Genomic DNA, 10000 nt, shown 5'->3' with positions numbered 1-10000 from the left:
AATGGTTTCTATCCTAGCTTATCCTACGTCTACTCTATCTTAACCTAGTGTCAAAGTTGGTGAGTGTCTCAATCGGTAGTTGGGCGCACCCTACCTCCTAATCCCAGGCATGGCGGATTCCAGCCGTAAAGCGGCTGGCCAAGTCCTCGCCTCGGCGGAACAGGTTAGAATGCGCAGAGTCTAATTTGGGAATAGTTAGGTCTTAATTGTTGTTCCTTAAATAGTCCCTTATCACTTTGAGTGATATTTCGTTAGATAATTTATTCAGGATTGTAAAGTGGTCCTCATGCCTGAGCAGGTGATACGTGTCGTGATTTGGTAATTGCTGACGAAGTTGCGCGGCTACATCGTCGAAGAGGTGGCACTCATACACCACGTGTTCCGGGGTGCCTGGTGTGGCCCCACAGTCACACGCTGGTGTCGCCTGTTTCCCAAACCGGCATAGATATGCCGGGTAGGGTCCATGACCTGTGAGGAAGTGCAGCAGTCCTCGTGATGGTGTGAAGTGCTTTAGTTGTAACCTTTCCCTAATATTGGGCAGCAGTTCATGTGTTCGCCGACCGGTTTCCTCTTTATCCCATTGTTCTTGCCAAAGTTCTTCCCCCCTTCGTTTGATTTCAATTTTGTTCCCCACGTATATCCCCATCAATTCAACTACTTTGTCCCTGTTTCCCTTTTTTATCCAGTACCATGCTGCCTGCTCCCGGATTTTAATGTCGAGCGGGCAGAGCCCCATCAGTACTGTTAGGGCTCCTCCAGGTGTAGTTCTGTATGCTCCCACTGATCTTAGTAACATGCTCCGCTGCACTCTTCTCACAGCCATGGCAGGCATAACCCTCGTGAGTCTGTGGGCCCAGATTCCTGATCCATATCCTACAATTGAAGTCAATATGCTATTATGATATAATTTGATTAGTTCTGGTGGTAGGTGAAATCGCTTGTGTCCAATTGCAATGAGATGATTTAATGTTTCCAAGGATTTTTGTGTAACGGTATCTATGTGTGATGTATATGTCCACCTCTCATCGACGACTACGCCCAGGTATCGCGCTTCATGGCGTCGAAGAACTGGTGAGCCGTCTATCCTCACAGTTGGATTTCTAACTAGTTGTCCTTTTAAGAGTAGATATGTAGATTTTGTTGGAGAAATCTTCATTTTGGACAGGTGGCACCATGTACTTAGGATTGTTATGGCCCTTTCAATTTTCGGCTCTAAGTCTTCGCGGCTACGGCCACCAACCAGCAGGAGGAGGTCGTCCGCGTAGGCTATGCCCTCTAGCACATCGTCGCTGTTCTGAAGGTTGTCCAAAAGAGGTTCCATATTAACATCCCAAAAGAGTGGCCCCAGGACTGACCCCTGTGGACACCCCTTGGTGATCTTTTTGCTTACTCTTCCGCTAGGGGACGATAGCCAGACCTCCCTATTCTCACAATAGCTCCTGAGACAGCCATATAGCGACGCTGGGCACTCCTTCTCTCGCAATCGAGAGAAGAGCGAGGGCCACCACAGGCTGTCAAAGGCGCCACTGATATCCACCATGATGCCGACCACGTATTTGTGCGGGGTAGAGGCGCAGACCTCAGCAGCCAGGGCGATGGCGTCAGACGCCGATCTCCCTGTCCTGAAACCGAATTGTCTGTTACTCATCCCGCACAACACTCGATGTGCTGCCAGTCTGTCTGCCAGCAACCTCTCAAAAAGTTTCCCCAGTGTGTCTAATAGACATATGGGCCTGTAGGATTTGGGTTCTCGTGGATCTTTGTCTCGACTTTTCTTGATTATTACAACTGTAGCCCTTTTCCATATTTGGGGGAATTTCCCGAGCCGCAGACACTCGTTGTACAACTTTGTGAGAGGTGCCACCAATTGGGGAGCCAGGAATTGCACCACCTCTGCGGTGATGCCGTCTGGGCCTGGAGCCTTGCCTCTTTTAAGGGCTTTTATTTGTGTAGCTACTTCTTCCTCGGAGAAGGGATATACCATATTGTTGTTTCGGTATTCCTCTAGATCTTGTCTCCGAATCTGCTGTTGTGCCTCAGAGTCCTCATTTTCGCCATCGTCAGGCAGCAGGACACGGAGGAGGACCTCAGCAGTCTCCTGCCAGGTTTCCGTCATCCTGCCCTGATCCCTGACGGTGGACAACACCATGGGTGACCTGATCTTTTCCCGCACCAACTTATATGGTACACCCCATGGGTCTGTAGCTAGTTGCGTTTGTACATACTTCTCCCAGCTCTGTAGCCTCACGGCTTTGAGCTCTTGCTGGAAGTGCTCCTTGGCCTCTCTATATCTCAGCAGCCAACGTTGCTTTTCTTCCCAGACGACACTTCGCTGGTAGTACCTCCTGGCCCTCCTGACAGACTGGCGCATCTGTCCCAGCTCGGTTGACCATGGTGACGGAGAGGCCGCTACGGCTCTCCTCCTGGTTGGTACAGCGGCCTTTACCGCCCTTACGACTGCTTTCACCAGCTCCTCTGCGTATCCCTCGACATTTTCGTCACCGTCGGGCAATGTCGGTATTTCACACTCCCTTGCCAGGCGATCCCAGTCAGCTCTGTTGTAGTTTAGCTGTGTCTCCCACCCCATGTCCCAGCGGCATTCTTCGTCTCCCAATGAGAATGTGATAAGATTGTGGTCGCTGGTTGTTACCTGGTCCCAGACCATCCAGTTTGTTACTTTGGTGGCGAGATTGGGCGTGACCAATGTAACGTCAATGTTGGTGCCCTCGCCCCCACCTCCTGCGTAGGTGGGCGGGTTTCCTTGCTTATTGGCGACCATTAGCTGTAGCGCCATGATGGTCTCTTCAGCCTTTTCTCCTCGGTCATCTCGTGTGCCGCTGAACCACAGGGGGGACTTGGCATTTATGTCTGCTGTAATGACACATCGACGTCCCCGCAACGCCGTGGTTACTTGTGTAAGCTTGTCAAGGAATTCATCTATTGTCCGGCCGTACTGGAAGTACATGTTTATGATGTATAGTACTCCAGCTGGTGTTTGTAGTTCCACGACGTTGCAGTGATCGTCGGAAAACTGGGAGAGAACTGTGGCTCTTAGCGCTTTGTTGATGATCATTATAGCTGCTCTGGGTTCTGCTCCACTGTGAATGACCTGCCAACTTGCTGCCGCAAATGGGATTCGCCCAGCCAGGGAGTATGGTTCCTGCAAACAGAGCACATCCAGACTCCTCTCCTCCACGACTCTGCGGAGTTCCTGCATGACTAATTTGCTGTTATGTGAGTTAATCTGTCCTACGTTTAAATGGGTCTCGTGCATAATATGTTCTTATATGTGATTCGGGCCAGTTCTTATTCCAGTCGTGGGCTATTCTTCCATTTGTTATGACAGATTGACTGTAGAGTTCATCTAGATCAAATTTCTCATTTCGTCTGTCAAATACTTTTTTGATCAGGTCACGCAGGGCTCCAAAGTCGGTGGGGAGATTCATTGTCTTCAGCTGTATTCTGTCGACAGCCTCCATCACCGAGAAGGTGACGTCTCTGCCGTATTCATGACCGACACGTACCACATGCCTCAGGGCTGTGGTGAGGACCGCCGGCTCCTCCAGGCGTGCTAATTGTAGTGCGTGTTCTAGGTTGGGGTATACCCTTTTGGGATCTACGCCCAAACCTTTTTGTATACCAGAGTTGGTAGAGGAAAATGTACTGTCTATTACATTGACTTGTATGTCTTGTTTCTCTGGTACGTTCGTCTGTGGTTTTGCCACAGGATGCCCTTTTGGTCGTTCTAGCTCTTTAAGCGACCCTAGTCCCCGTCTTGAGGGAGAGGAAGCACCAATGTAACCACAGGGGTCCGTTTGTACACCAGCATCTTTCGTGTCTACTTTCATGATTCGGATATTGGTAACTCCTTGTAAGAACTCCCTAAATCTGCTGGCCCTTAGTGCATCCCTCGCCCTTTTACTCGGAGACTTTCTCTTAGGCTTCCTGCCGCCTGATATGGACTCAGCCATAATCAGTTCTCGAGATAAGTCTCTGTTCTAGTAACCTATATGTGGGGCAATTTCTTCCCGTGGCATTACAGTTCTTTTTTCCTCGTCTTGTACAAGGGATACATATCCCTGTTTTGCCACACGTTTTCCTGGTGTGATCTTCTGCACCACACCTGGAGCAAGCCGGCTTTCGCTCACAGTGTTTGTGAACATGATCGAGGTCTCCACAATTATGACACCGGGGAACTACAAGGTAGTCCCTAACGTTTATGGAGTGGAACCCCATCTAGATTCTGCCCATAGTAGTGAGCTTACGCCACATATTCCCCGAAACTTCAGCTACATGGTGTACAACATCGCGCTCTCTGGGTCCAGTTCTAAATCGTAATTTGAACTCTTTTTTGAAATCGTCCAGACTCATGTTCTCAAAATTTTGTTGATTTATTGTCTCATAGATGTCGTTTTCGTTTATTGCAGTGGGTACGTCGTATAGGATTACTAAGGGATTCCGCTTTTTGGGCGGTTCACACTTGACAACCTTTTTGAGTTTTTCATGTTTTAATATTTTGTCCCTGTCCTCTTCAGTCGCAACATCTACTATAACAACGTTTTTTGTTGCCTTTACCTTGTTTATTTTTATTTTGTCTGCTGCAGGATTTATGGTAGTTGTAAATAATTCCTGTACTTTTTTGATATCCTGGCCTGGCAGGGGTCTTAAAAAGACAGCCGTGTCAGGCTTTTTGGATACCTTTTCAATTGTCTCTTTTGTGGATTGTGCTTTGGTGGCCGCTTGTGCGACCACTCCTGCCCACGTTTTGGTGGGCTGTTTCCGTAGTCGTTCATTTTCCTTTTCCAATTCCTCGAGTCGTCCCTCGAGCTTCGCGCTAGCGATAGCCCAGGCGGCGAGCTCCTTCTTAATTGAGAGTACTGCTGTGTTACTAATTTTACCGTTTTTGATACTAGTGTCCAACAATTGATTTATCTTAGTATGCCATTCTGTCACGTTCTCTGCGTTCTGCCCCAGGCCCTCTTCAGGGGTGGGAACAGTAAGTGTCGAACACCTCGAAATAACACTCGACTCACTCGTCTCTTGGTCAGCCATGATTTATTGACGAGTGAAAAAAGTTGGGAGCCCGTCTCTTGCCCCGGACCGGCTCCTCTGGCATGGGGGGGGACTGTTGCAGCTCGCCCACCGACCTCGCCCCTAGGTCAAGGGCACTCCTGAGCTGCAGGGTTCAGCGCGCCGTTGCCAGCGCACTGGTCCCCGTCGAAGGCCTCGTCGTCGACGATTTCACTCGACGCTCCTCGGCAAGTGCACCCCGCACTCCGGAGAGGCGGATGCACCCCTCGCCCTTCGCCGCCTACTAGCCCGAGTTTCCACCTGAAGGCCAAGGACCCACTCCTACTCAGGTGGTGGGTCGGTCCCCCAGTCGTTCGGCGGTCTGGGCCCATCTAACCTAGCCCAGGCGATGTCACCACCTCCTGGGTTTGGCAGAACACGCCCCGGTTACCCAGGGGCGCGGCGAAGCACCCTTGCCGACTCGCGCCGCGATCCCGCGCCGATGAACGAGGTCGCCGGCATGCAGAGCACCTGCTGGTCTGTGCCCTGCGAACAGAAAGGGACTGGTGTTCGGTCCCTCGACACAGCTCCCCCTGTGCCACGCACCCTTCGCTTTCGCATCGGGTTGGGTCGCAGCTCTCCCTTTTGACGCAAGGCAGAATGCCGAGCTTGACGTCTGGCACCACGGGAAGGCGGAAAGAGCTACTTGGGAAGGAGAGGCTGTAAGAGACGCTTCACTTCCCCGAGTGAGGACTGCCGCGGCACGCCCGACTGGAAAGCGATACGCCCCAGTGCGAGCCTCCGTGCCTTACGGCGCGCCGGCAACGGGCGGGCCCGCGCCGAAACGCGCCGTCAAGCGACTGACCTCACGCCAGACTCGGGACTCTGTTTGCATGTATTAGCTCTAGAATTACCACAGTTATCCAAGTAACGTGGGTACGATCTAAGGAACCATAACTGATTTAATGAGCCATTCGCGGTTTCACCTTAATGCGGCTTGTACTGAGACATGCATGGCTTAATCTTTGAGACAAGCATATGACTACTGGCAGGATCAACCAGGGAGCTGCGTCAACTAGAGCTGAGCAGCCGGCCGCCCGGGAGTGTGTCCCGGGGGCCCGCGCGAACACGCAAGCGTCCGCTCAATTATTCTGCAAACAGGAGGAGGCTGAGCTCCCCTGCACCATACACCTCGAAACCCTCTCAGGTCCCGGCGGCGCGCAGCGCCGTCCTAAGTACTTGGTCGGGTTCGAGAGAGGCGCAATCGCCCGGAGTTTGGCGAGTAGACGCTTTAGGTGCGACCACCCGTGCTCCCAACTGAGCTTGCCGCTGCCGACAGAGGCCCGGGAGCGTGCTGTCGTGGCATTGCCGGCGGGAGACAACACGCGCCACCTACGGTGACCGGCAGCTCCAACGCCAGCGCCACAGAAGGACAAAAGCCCCACTTGGGTGCCGAAGCGAACTCTCCCAGCACAGCGCACGCGCCAACACGTCCGCACAGCTGCGATACAAACCACCTGCGAGAACCGCAGAGGCGACCGAGCAGCAGACGGCGTCGCGGCGCCGAGCGCCGGGCGGCGGCGCATCCTCAGCGCACACAGTCCTCAATCGGACCAGCACACTGCAGATGTCCACCGCGCTTCGCACCGGGCCCGCGAGGACCTACTTTGGCCGCACGGCGCCGCGTGCAGGGTGCGCCGGCGCGCAGCTGCGCCGCCTGCCGCCTCCGTCGGCCGGCGCGCCTGCCACTGGCCGCCCCCACCAGCCGGCTGTAGCGCGTGCGCCCACGCACCGCGCGGCCAGCACGCCGGGAGGCCCCCCCTCACCGGCCGGGGACGGTCCCACCCAGCCACCGCCGCGTATCGCTTCACACCCAGATGCCATTCACGTTCGTGGGCATGGTGGGTATCGCTGGAACAACCGGTTGGTAGCTCAACCGATCGTCGCCATCACTGATTCACCTCTAGCGAGAACAACCGCACCACAACGGTTTACCAGTTGTTCATTTGCGTAACGTCACCAGCAAACGTAGGCGTCCATCGCCATTTGCAAATTCAACGATTGTTGCATGCCTGTGTCAGGTGTCACGACACACTATGTCTGCCCACATACACGCAACAACATGTGCACGCTTCGCGAACACGTGGAAGGTGGCCCCCGTACGTATGCGATGTCCATTGCGCGAACGACTGTCAACCGGCCTCTGTCGCATGTCGCAGATGTGGAACGCAGTGCACCATGCTATCACGGTGTGTGAGAGGAGACGACTACGTCTGACAACACGCGCCACTACATCAACAGACGGCTCATGCTGATCGCCATCCAGGGCATACCACACTGCAATCCAGCTCTTATAGGGAGACGACACGTAGCTGAGTGCACAACATTTGGACCGCATGGTTCGCCGTTGTTGGCGCAGTCGTTGTACGGTCACATGTACCACGATGTATCATTCAGTACATGAGGACCAATGTGCAGTACAGTGTGTGATTTGGACGTACAACATCAGCGGACAGTTGACACAGGCCGTACCACAGCGTAGGCTAAGTGCTTCGCCATGCGAATGCCAATGAACAACTGCAAATGCCAATGAACAACTGCAAATGCCAATGAACAACTGCAAAGGGCATTGAGCATGTACGTCCTGCTGCCATCCACATTACAGTGTATAGCTGCAAGGTGTTTAACATGAAGCGATACACTGGGGACCGGGCAGTGCGGGTAGCAAACTATATTGCGGGGGTTGCAGTTAGGCAACACTACACTAATTTAACGCGTCGTATGACAATTACAGAGCAGGTTAAGGCCCAACGTGTGTTGGGTTAAGGCCCAACGTGTGTTGGGTTAAGGCCCAACGTGTGTTGGGTTAAGGCCCAACGTGTGTTGGGTTAAGGCCCAACGTGTGTTGGGTTAAGGCCCAACGTGTGTTGGGTTAAGGCCCAACGTGTGTTGGGTTAAGGCCCAACGTGTGTTGGGTTAAGGCCCAACGTGTGTTGGGTTAAGGCCCAACGTGTGTTGGGTTAAGGCCCAACGTGTGTTGGGTTAAGGCCCAACGTGTGTTGGGTTACGTTACGGCGCAATGTGGGTTACGTTAAGGGGCAATGTGGGTTACGTTAAGGCGCAATATAGGTTACGTTAAGGCGCAATATAGGTTACGTTAAGGCGCAATGTGGGTTAGGTTAAGGCGCAATATAGGTTATGTTAAGGCGCAATATAGGTTACGTTAAGGCGCAATATAGGTTACGTTAAGGCGCAATATAGGTTACGTTAAGGCGCAATATAGGTTACGTTAAGGCGCAATATAGGTTACGTTAAGGCGCAATATAGGTTACGTTAAGGCGCAATATAGGTTACGTTAAGGCGCAATATAGGTTAGGTTAAGGCGCAATATAGGTTAGGTTAAGGCGCAATATAGGTTAGGTTAAGGCGCAATATAGGTTACGTTAAGGCGCAATATAGGTTACGTTAAGGCGCAATACAGGTTACGTTAAGGCGCAATACAGGTTAGGTTAAGGCGCAATACAGGTTAGGTTAAGGCGCAATACAGGTTAGGTTAAGGCGCAATACAGGTTAGGTTAAGGCGCAATACAGGTTAGGTTAAGGCGCAATACAGGTTAGGTTAAGGTGCAATACAGGTTAGGTTAAGGCGCAATACAGGTTAGGTTAAGGCGCAATACAGGTTAGGTTAAGGCGCAATACAGGTTAGGTTAAGGTACGACACAGGTTAGGTTAAGGTACGACACAGGTTAGGTTAAGGTACGACACAGGTTAGGTTAAGGTACGACACAGGTTAGGTTAAGGTACGACATAGGTTAGGTTAAGGTACGACATAGGTTAGGTTAAGGTACGACATAGGTTAGGTTAAGGTACGACATAGGTTAGGTTAAGGTACGACATAGGTTAGGTTAAGGTACGACATAGGTTAGGTTAAGGTACGACGTAGGTTAGGTTAAGGTACAACGTAGGTTAGGTTAAGGTACGACATAGGTTAGGTTAAGGTACGCCGTAGGTTAGGTTAAGGTACGACGTAGGTTAGGCTAAGGTACGACGTAGGTTAGGCTAAGGTACGACGTAGGTTAGGTTAAGGTACGACGTAGGTTAGGTTAAGGTACGACGTAGGTTAGGTTAAGGTACGACGTAGGTTAGGTTAAGGTACGACGTAGGTTAGGTTAAGGTACGACGTAGGTTAGGTTAAGGTACGACGTAGGTTAGGTTAAGGTACGACGTAGGTTAGGTTAAGGTACGACGTAGGTTAGGTTAAGGTACGACGTAGGTTAGGTTAAGGTACGACGTAGGTTAGGTTAAGGTACGACGTAGGTTAGGTTAAGGTACGACGTAGGTTAGGTTAAGGTACGACGTAGGTTAGGTTAAGGTACGACGTAGGTTAGGTTAAGGTACGACGTAGGTTAGGTTACGGTACGATATAGGTTAGGTTACGGTACGATATAGGTTAGGTTAAGGTACACATTGTTGTAAGGAAAGGTTTAATGGGGGGGCGGGGCGGCCGGTTTGTTGATTGTGATTATAGTAAGTGGATGCCTGCGGCATCATCTGATTTGCCACGTCAGGATGCACCTTTGGCTCATGACAGGCGGCGCTCTCATTCCATGCTTGTGGCAGACCTGTGTCTTTCATTCCTGCCATTGTTTGTGTGCTGTGAGAGGAGGCAGTATTGTGATGTTGGGTGCACCCCTGTGTAGGACATGTGTGGGTGTTGGTGGCTTGGCTGAGCAATGGTGGTTGTCGGGTGGGTGGGATATTCTGTTTTCTGAGTGGACCTCCCAGTCTGGTTATGACAGTGTGGATTGTCTAATGTGGCGGAGGGGATGCACTGGGTGTTGTTCCATGCTGGTGCTTACATATTGTCTGTGTGCGTGTTACAGGCAGAGAGTAGTGCGTGAAAAGGGTGTGTGGCTGACGTGTGGTTGTGATTGTGAGCAGAGTCTTTAAGCATGTATACGGACAGTTGTATACATTATCTGTATTCTGA

Source organism: Schistocerca serialis, unplaced genomic scaffold (assembly GCF_023864345.2).
Source record: "Schistocerca serialis cubense isolate TAMUIC-IGC-003099 unplaced genomic scaffold, iqSchSeri2.2 HiC_scaffold_1196, whole genome shotgun sequence".
Lineage (NCBI taxonomy): Eukaryota > Metazoa > Arthropoda > Insecta > Orthoptera > Acrididae > Schistocerca > Schistocerca serialis.
The sequence above is the reverse complement of the archived record's forward strand: the minus strand, read 5'-3'. Positions refer to the sequence as shown.